The sequence below is a fragment of the Microcebus murinus genome, chromosome 20 (genome assembly GCF_040939455.1).
Source record: "Microcebus murinus isolate Inina chromosome 20, M.murinus_Inina_mat1.0, whole genome shotgun sequence".
NCBI lineage: Eukaryota > Metazoa > Chordata > Mammalia > Primates > Cheirogaleidae > Microcebus > Microcebus murinus.
Genome location: NC_134123.1, coordinates 1,684,256 through 1,693,266, shown reverse-complemented (window position 1 = coordinate 1,693,266; position 9,011 = coordinate 1,684,256). Strand labels below are relative to the sequence as shown.

General features: G+C 64.2%; 3 pseudogenes; all 3 read left to right on the top strand.

Moving 5' to 3' along the window:
- The first annotated feature begins 256 nt into the window (after nucleotides 1-256).
- On the top strand, nucleotides 257-375 carry LOC142862931 (uncharacterized; annotated as a pseudogene).
- A 3,553-nt stretch (nucleotides 376-3,928) lies between these two features.
- LOC142862930 (uncharacterized) lies at nucleotides 3,929-4,047 on the top strand (annotated as a pseudogene).
- A 3,547-nt stretch (nucleotides 4,048-7,594) lies between these two features.
- On the top strand, nucleotides 7,595-7,713 carry LOC142862929 (uncharacterized; annotated as a pseudogene).
- Nucleotides 7,714-9,011: the final 1,298 nt, after the last annotated feature.

Below are 9,011 nucleotides of genomic sequence, written 5' to 3'. Positions count from 1 at the left end.
GGGGGCTGGAAGGTCTCCACCTTGGCGGGTCCAGCCGTGGAGGCGCATCGTGTCTGTGTGTGTGTGTGTGTGTGTGTGTGTGTGTGTGTGTGTAGACAGCCCCCCACCCCACCCCGCCCCGCCCCGTCCCTCACCTCAGTCCTCCGGAGTCCGCCCGACCGGGCCGGCGAACTCCACAGGCCCGGCGCGGGTCAGCGCTATCGCGGGGAAGCGCGGTGAGGCTGGCCTCTTGAGCGGGGCAGGGGCGCCCTCCGCGGTCTACGGCCACACCACCCCGAACGCGCCCCATCTCGTCTGCTCTCAGAAGCTAAGCAGCGTCGGGCCTGGTTAGTACTTGGATGGGAGACCGCCTGGGAATCCCGGGTGCCCTAGGCTTTTTTTTTTTTTTTTTTTTTTTGCCTGTTGCTCTGTCCCCTTGCTGGGAGCGCGGCGGCGGGGCGGCCGTCCGGCGGATCACCCCCACCCTCAGCGCCCGCCGCGGTGCCTGCCGCCCCAGCCCGCACCGTGGGGCCTCCTCTTGTCCCAAGCCGGGACACCGCCGCCACGGGGCAGCATGCGTGCCATCTGGACTGTCAGGTCTCAGACCAAAGGTCTGGTCTGTGGGAACCGCCACGCTGGAGGAAACCTCGAGAGTCTGAGAGGGGAGGGGGTTCCGGAAGGATTCCAGGATGTCACTTTGAGCGAGTATGTGACCAGAACTCGTCCCGTTGCTTTTGGGGTTCTATGGGCTACACGCAGGAATCTCTGGTGGTGGCACTGGAGGTTGGGGGATCCGGAGTCACACCCAGACCTGCTCGACAGGCCTCCTTTTACTTTTCTTTTCGGATTCATTTTCTTAGAAAGTGTCTCTTATCTCTATGATTGCATTTTCTTTTCTCTCTCTTTTCAAGCAGATGATGGGAGTACAAGTATTGAGGTGACATGTGTTGCCCGTGCCCCCCTCCCCCCTGTCTCCTTATTTATTTCTCATTTTCTCCCAGCGTATTGTGGGGGTACCAATGTTCAGGTCGGGTGCATTGCTCTTTCCCCGCCTCCCCCCTCGGGTCAGAGCTTCAAGTGCGCCCATCCCCCAGTCGGTGCGCACCCACCCCCTCCCTAATGGATGTGTATGCCCACCCCCTCCCCACGCCCGCCCGACACCCACCCGATGAAGGTGATTCCTCGCTGTCCACTTAGGTGTCCATCCGTTCGTACCAATTTGCCGGTGAGCGCGCGCACGTGGTGCTCGTGTGTCCGTTCTTGGGATACCTGGCCTACTGGAACGGGTTCCAGCTCTGGCCAGGAGAACACGAGAGGCGCCCTCTCACCGCTGCTCCTCATAGCCGAATGGCACTCCGTGGTGTCCACGCGCCGCATGTTATTAATGCACTCCTGGATGGATGGGCACTCGGGTCGCTTCCACATCTTTGCGATTGTGAATTGTGCCCTAACTGTCACCCCACCCCTTACCCAGCCCGTCTCCTCTGCCCCTGCCTGACGCGCTCCTCCCCCGCCAGGCCCGTCACTGTCCTCGGCCCCTGCCCCTGCCTGACCGGCCCCATCCCGCCCCGGCCCGTCACCGTCACCGTCACCGTCACCGTCACCGTCCTCTGCCCCTGCCTGACAGGCTCCTCCCCGCCCGGCCCACCACCTGGGCCACTGCCTGACTCGCTCCTCCCCGGCCAGGCCCGTCACTGTCCTGGGCCCCTGCCTGACCGGCTCCTTCCCGCCCGGCCTGTCACCGTCCTCGGCCCCTGCCTGACACGCTCCTCCCCGCCCGTCACCGTCCTCGGCCCCTGCCTGACCGGCTCCTCCGTCGCCTGGGCCTTCCAGGGGCTTGGTGTGGACCCTGCTTCCAGGAAGCCCTCCAGGAACCCGGCAGCAGGGCGGCCGCAGCAGTCTGGCGCGCAGGCATCGCTAAGTCCCCTGCCGGGGACGGGGACGTGCCCCGCTGTGCCGCGGGGGCCCAGCCTGGTGTCTTCCCTGAGGCCCTGGGGCTGCCGCTCCCCGCAAGGGGAGAGCCTCGGAGGTGGGGACCGCCTCCTGATGGGGACGTCCACGCAGCTCTCCTCGTCGGATTCCGGGGCTCTCTGTCCTGCCTGAAGGCCCAGCTGGCCTGCGGGTCCTTAGAGTGGCAGAAACATCCTCAAACTGATATTGCGAGTCCGGTGGTCGTCTGCACTTTTGTGCTGGGCACCCCAGGGAGGCCCAGGGGCTGGCTGGACAACGCGGTCTGCTCGGGGGCTTTGGAGGAGCACCCGATGCCCTTTGGACTTTGGTAGCAGCGTCTCAGGTGTCTCTGAGCCCTGCGCCATGTCGGGGAGGAGGCGGGAGGGGCCGCGACCTGCAGTCGTGTTCCCGGGGTGGCACGGCATGTGGCTTCTTCCACAGGCTGCTTGGCCTGGGCTCCCTGCACCTGGGCCTTTGGGGGACTGGCCCTGTGCTTGCCAACGCTTCCTGCAGGGACCCGGAGCTGGGAGGTGGCATCTCCCAGCCCTGGGCCGGGCAGAGCCCCAGCGGGCCATGCCCACAACCTCTCTCAGCACGGGTCCCCCAGAAGGCTCCTTTGGGACCAGGATTCTCCTGCGGGTGACTTCTTAAAGTCTGGCCCCTGGATGGAGGGGCACCGGGAGTAGAGGAGCCGGAAGCGGAAGGGGGTGCCCATGCGAGGGGACATTTTCAGGCCAAGTACCAGCTTCAGCCTGATCCTCCTGGGAACCCCGGGGTGTACGTCACACCTCCTGGTTGTCCCGCTCTGAGACAAGGAGCCGGGCTTCGCATTCCCACAGCAGCCAGTCGTGGGCTGAGGACACCTGGGGCCTTGGGAACTCCCTGGCTTCTCTTTGGATTACCATTTGGAGCTGCTCGGGAATCCTGCCGCCACACACACCCGAGTGCAGGTGTCTTCTGCACAGACTGCGGGCCTCGCGCTTCTGAATGCCACTGGCTCGCCACCCACCCACGGGTGAACCTGGTCAGGGTGCTTTCTCTAAGGAGCAGACTCTGATCCGGGCGGGCTACCGGTGTCTCTGTTTGCTCGTTTCTTTCTTCCATTTCGGGAAAGTCTTCCTTACTGGGTGTGGAAATCTCCTATGCCTTTCCTCGCCTATTCTGTCAGCTTTAAAATTCTCTTTCAGTTGCCACCCTCACAGATGGATTAGGAAACTCTTTTCGGTGCATTCATTAGTGAAATGACCTCAAGGAAGCTCGAATCCAATATCTAATCGCCGGCTTTTAGCAAGTCCACACCCGAGGGTGGTTGGGGTCCAATCCAGCCCCGGGCCAGGCCCAGGCCCCTTGGACTGGGCCACAGGAGGACACAGAGCAGGGTCCCGGCCGCCACGGGAGCGGTGCCGGCAGTTCTCCAAGGGCTTGGGGGTTTTCCAGAGGTAGGAGATGGAGGGGACTGATTTCTCCAGCGCCCCCCAAACCACCCCGCCCCGCCCCACCCCAGCCATGGGACACATCCCGAGAGACGCCCCTACACTCGCTCCCCTCCCCCATGCGCTGTGCCCCAGCCCTGGCCCTGGGGAATAGGCGGCAGCCCACCCACAGGGCGGGGGCGCAGCTGACAGGGGTTGTGCGGGAGGGCGGCCCCTGGCTGGGGTCAAAGGGTGAGCGCGCGTGCGCAGTCAGCGGCCGCGCGCTGGGGGTGGGGGCGGGTAGGTGAAGGAGGCGAGGTGAGGAGAGGAGGGGGGCTGGAAGGTCTCCACCTTGGCGGGTCCAGCCGTGGAGGCGCATCGTGTCTGTGTGTGTGTGTGTGTGTGTGTGTGTGTGTGTGTGTGTAGACAGCCCCCCACCCCACCCCGCCCCGCCCCGTCCCTCACCTCAGTCCTCCGGAGTCCGCCCGACCGGGCCGGCGAACTCCACAGGCCCGGCGCGGGTCAGCGCTATCGCGGGGAAGCGCGGTGAGGCTGGCCTCTTGAGCGGGGCAGGGGCGCCCTCCGCGGTCTACGGCCACACCACCCCGAACGCGCCCCATCTCGTCTGCTCTCAGAAGCTAAGCAGCGTCGGGCCTGGTTAGTACTTGGATGGGAGACCGCCTGGGAATCCCGGGTGCCCTAGGCTTTTTTTTTTTTTTTTTTTTTTTGCCTGTTGCTCTGTCCCCTTGCTGGGAGCGCGGCGGCGGGGCGGCCGTCCGGCGGATCACCCCCACCCTCAGCGCCCGCCGCGGTGCCTGCCGCCCCAGCCCGCACCGTGGGGCCTCCTCTTGTCCCAAGCCGGGACACCGCCGCCACGGGGCAGCATGCGTGCCATCTGGACTGTCAGGTCTCAGACCAAAGGTCTGGTCTGTGGGAACCGCCACGCTGGAGGAAACCTCGAGAGTCTGAGAGGGGAGGGGGTTCCGGAAGGATTCCAGGATGTCACTTTGAGCGAGTATGTGACCAGAACTCGTCCCGTTGCTTTTGGGGTTCTATGGGCTACACGCAGGAATCTCTGGTGGTGGCACTGGAGGTTGGGGGATCCGGAGTCACACCCAGACCTGCTCGACAGGCCTCCTTTTACTTTTCTTTTCGGATTCATTTTCTTAGAAAGTGTCTCTTATCTCTATGATTGCATTTTCTTTTCTCTCTCTTTTCAAGCAGATGATGGGAGTACAAGTATTGAGGTGACATGTGTTGCCCGTGCCCCCCTCCCCCCTGTCTCCTTATTTATTTCTCATTTTCTCCCAGCGTATTGTGGGGGTACCAATGTTCAGGTCGGGTGCATTGCTCTTTCCCCGCCTCCCCCCTCGGGTCAGAGCTTCAAGTGCGCCCATCCCCCAGTCGGTGCGCACCCACCCCCTCCCTAATGGATGTGTATGCCCACCCCCTCCCCACGCCCGCCCGACACCCACCCGATGAAGGTGATTCCTCGCTGTCCACTTAGGCGTCCATCCGTTCGTACCAATTTGCCGGTGAGCGCGCGCACGTGGTGCTCGTGTGTCCGTTCTTGGGATACCTGGCCTACTGGAACGGGTTCCAGCTCTGGCCAGGAGAACACGAGAGGCGCCCTCTCACCGCTGCTCCTCATAGCCGAATGGCACTCCGTGGTGTCCACGCGCCGCATGTTATTAATGCACTCCTGGATGGATGGGCACTCGGGTCGCTTCCACATCTTTGCGATTGTGAATTGTGCCCTAACTGTCACCCCACCCCTTACCCAGCCCGTCTCCTCTGCCCCTGCCTGACGCGCTCCTCCCCCGCCAGGCCCGTCACTGTCCTCGGCCCCTGCCCCTGCCTGACCGGCCCCATCCCGCCCCGGCCCGTCACCGTCACCGTCACCGTCACCGTCCTCTGCCCCTGCCTGACAGGCTCCTCCCCGCCCGGCCCACCACCTGGGCCACTGCCTGACTCGCTCCTCCCCGGCCAGGCCCGTCACTGTCCTGGGCCCCTGCCTGACCGGCTCCTTCCCGCCCGGCCTGTCACCGTCCTCGGCCCCTGCCTGACACGCTCCTCCCCGCCCGTCACCGTCCTCGGCCCCTGCCTGACCGGCTCCTCCGTCGCCTGGGCCTTCCAGGGGCTTGGTGTGGACCCTGCTTCCAGGAAGCCCTCCAGGAACCCGGCAGCAGGGCGGCCGCAGCAGTCTGGCGCGCAGGCATCGCTAAGTCCCCTGCCGGGGACGGGGACGTGCCCCGCTGTGCCGCGGGGGCCCAGCCTGGTGTCTTCCCTGAGGCCCTGGGGCTGCCGCTCCCCGCAAGGGGAGAGCCTCGGAGGTGGGGACCGCCTCCTGATGGGGACGTCCACGCAGCTCTCCTCGTCGGATTCCGGGGCTCTCTGTCCTGCCTGAAGGCCCAGCTGGCCTGCGGGTCCTTAGAGTGGCAGAAACATCCTCAAACTGATATTGCGAGTCCGGTGGTCGTCTGCACTTTTGTGCTGGGCACCCCAGGGAGGCCCAGGGGCTGGCTGGACAACGCGGTCTGCTCGGGGGCTTTGGAGGAGCACCCGATGCCCTTTGGACTTTGGTAGCAGCGTCTCAGGTGTCTCTGAGCCCTGCGCCATGTCGGGGAGGAGGCGGGAGGGGCCGCGACCTGCAGTCGTGTTCCCGGGGTGGCACGGCATGTGGCTTCTTCCACAGGCTGCTTGGCCTGGGCTCCCTGCACCTGGGCCTTTGGGGGACTGGCCCTGTGCTTGCCAACGCTTCCTGCAGGGACCCGGAGCTGGGAGGTGGCATCTCCCAGCCCTGGGCCGGGCAGAGCCCCAGCGGGCCATGCCCACAACCTCTCTCAGCACGGGTCCCCCAGAAGGCTCCTTTGGGACCAGGATTCTCCTGCGGGTGACTTCTTAAAGTCTGGCCCCTGGATGGAGGGGCACCGGGAGTAGAGGAGCCGGAAGCGGAAGGGGGTGCCCATGCGAGGGGACATTTTCAGGCCAAGTACCAGCTTCAGCCTGATCCTCCTGGGAACCCCGGGGTGTACGTCACACCTCCTGGTTGTCCCGCTCTGAGACAAGGAGCCGGGCTTCGCATTCCCACAGCAGCCAGTCGTGGGCTGAGGACACCTGGGGCCTTGGGAACTCCCTGGCTTCTCTTTGGATTACCATTTGGAGCTGCTCGGGAATCCTGCCGCCACACACACCCGAGTGCAGGTGTCTTCTGCACAGACTGCGGGCCTCGCGCTTCTGAATGCCACTGGCTCGCCACCCACCCACGGGTGAACCTGGTCAGGGTGCTTTCTCTAAGGAGCAGACTCTGATCCGGGCGGGCTACCGGTGTCTCTGTTTGCTCGTTTCTTTCTTCCATTTCGGGAAAGTCTTCCTTACTGGGTGTGGAAATCTCCTATGCCTTTCCTCGCCTATTCTGTCAGCTTTAAAATTCTCTTTCAGTTGCCACCCTCACAGATGGATTAGGAAACTCTTTTCGGTGCATTCATTAGTGAAATGACCTCAAGGAAGCTCGAATCCAATATCTAATCGCCGGCTTTTAGCAAGTCCACACCCGAGGGTGGTTGGGGTCCAATCCAGCCCCGGGCCAGGCCCAGGCCCCTTGGACTGGGCCACAGGAGGACACAGAGCAGGGTCCCGGCCCCCACGGGAGCGGTGCCGGCAGTTCTCCAAGGGCTTGGGGGTTTTCCAGAGGTAGGAGATGGAGGGGACTGATTTCTTCAGCGCCCCCCAAACCACCCCGCCCCGCCCCACCCCAGCCATGGGACACATCCCGAGAGACGCCCCTACACTCGCTCCCCTCCCCCATGCGCTGTGCCCCAGCCCTGGCCCTGGGGAATAGGCGGCAGCCCACCCACAGGGCGGGGGCGCAGCTGACAGGGGTTGTGCGGGAGGGCGGCCCCTGGCTGGGGTCAAAGGGTGAGCGCGCGTGCGCAGTCAGCGGCCGCGCGCTGGGGGTGGGGGCGGGTAGGTGAAGGAGGCGAGGAGAGGAGAGGAGAGGGGCTGGAAGGTCTCCACCTTGGCGGGTCCAGCCGTGGAGGCGCATCGTGTCTGTGTGTGTGTGTGTGTGTGTGTGTGTGTGTGTGTGTGTAGACAGCCCCCCACCCCACCCCGCCCCGCCCCGTCCCTCACCTCAGTCCTCCGGAGTCCGCCCGACCGGGCCGGCGAACTCCACAGGCCCGGCGCGGGTCAGCGCTATCGCGGGGAAGCGCGGTGAGGCTGGCCTCTTGAGCGGGGCAGGGGCGCCCTCCGCGGTCTACGGCCACACCACCCCGAACGCGCCCCATCTCGTCTGCTCTCAGAAGCTAAGCAGCGTCGGGCCTGGTTAGTACTTGGATGGGAGACCGCCTGGGAATCCCGGGTGCCCTAGGCTTTTTTTTTTTTTTTTTTTTTTGCCTGTTGCTCTGTCCCCTTGCTGGGAGCGCGGCGGCGGGGCGGCCGTCCGGCGGATCACCCCCACCCTCAGCGCCCGCCGCGGTGCCTGCCGCCCCAGCCCGCACCGTGGGGCCTCCTCTTGTCCCAAGCCGGGACACCGCCGCCACGGGGCAGCATGCGTGCCATCTGGACTGTCAGGTCTCAGACCAAAGGTCTGGTCTGTGGGAACCGCCACGCTGGAGGAAACCTCGAGAGTCTGAGAGGGGAGGGGGTTCCGGAAGGATTCCAGGATGTCACTTTGAGCGAGTATGTGACCAGAACTCGTCCCGTTGCTTTTGGGGTTCTATGGGCTACACGCAGGAATCTCTGGTGGTGGCACTGGAGGTTGGGGGATCCGGAGTCACACCCAGACCTGCTCGACAGGCCTCCTTTTACTTTTCTTTTCGGATTCATTTTCTTAGAAAGTGTCTCTTATCTCTATGATTGCATTTTCTTTTCTCTCTCTTTTCAAGCAGATGATGGGAGTACAAGTATTGAGGTGACATGTGTTGCCCGTGCCCCCATCCCCCCTGTCTCCTTATTTATTTCTCATTTTCTCCCAGCGTATTGTGGGGGTACCAATGTTCAGGTCGGGTGCATTGCTCTTTCCCCGCCTCCCCCCTCGGGTCAGAGCTTCAAGTGCGCCCATCCCCCAGTCGGTGCGCACCCACCCCCTCCCTAATGGATGTGTATGCCCACCCCCTCCCCACGCCCGCCCGACACCCACCCGATGAAGGTGATTCCTCGCTGTCCACTTAGGCGTCCATCCGTTCGTACCAATTTGCCGGTGAGCGCGCGCACGTGGTGCTCGTGTGTCCGTTCTTGGGATACCTGGCCTACTGGAACGGGTTCCAGCTCTGGCCAGGAGAACACGAGAGGCGCCCTCTCACCACTGCTCCTCATAGCCGAATGGCACTCCGTGGTGTCCACGCGCCGCATGTTATTAATGCACTCCTGGATGGATGGGCACTCGGGTCGCTTCCACATCTTTGCGATTGTAAATTGTGCCCTAACTGTCACCCTACCCCTTACCCAGCCCGTCTCCTCTGCCCCTGCCTGACGCGCTCCTCCCCCGCCAGGCCCGTCACTGTCCTCGGCCCCTGCCCCTGCCTGACCGGCCCCTTCCCGCCCCGGCCCGTCACCGTCACCGTCACCGTCACCGTCCTCTGCCCCTGCCTGACAGGCTCCTCCCCGCCCGGCCCACCACCTGGGCCACTGCCTGACTCGCTCCTCCCCGGCCAGGCCCGTCACTGTCCT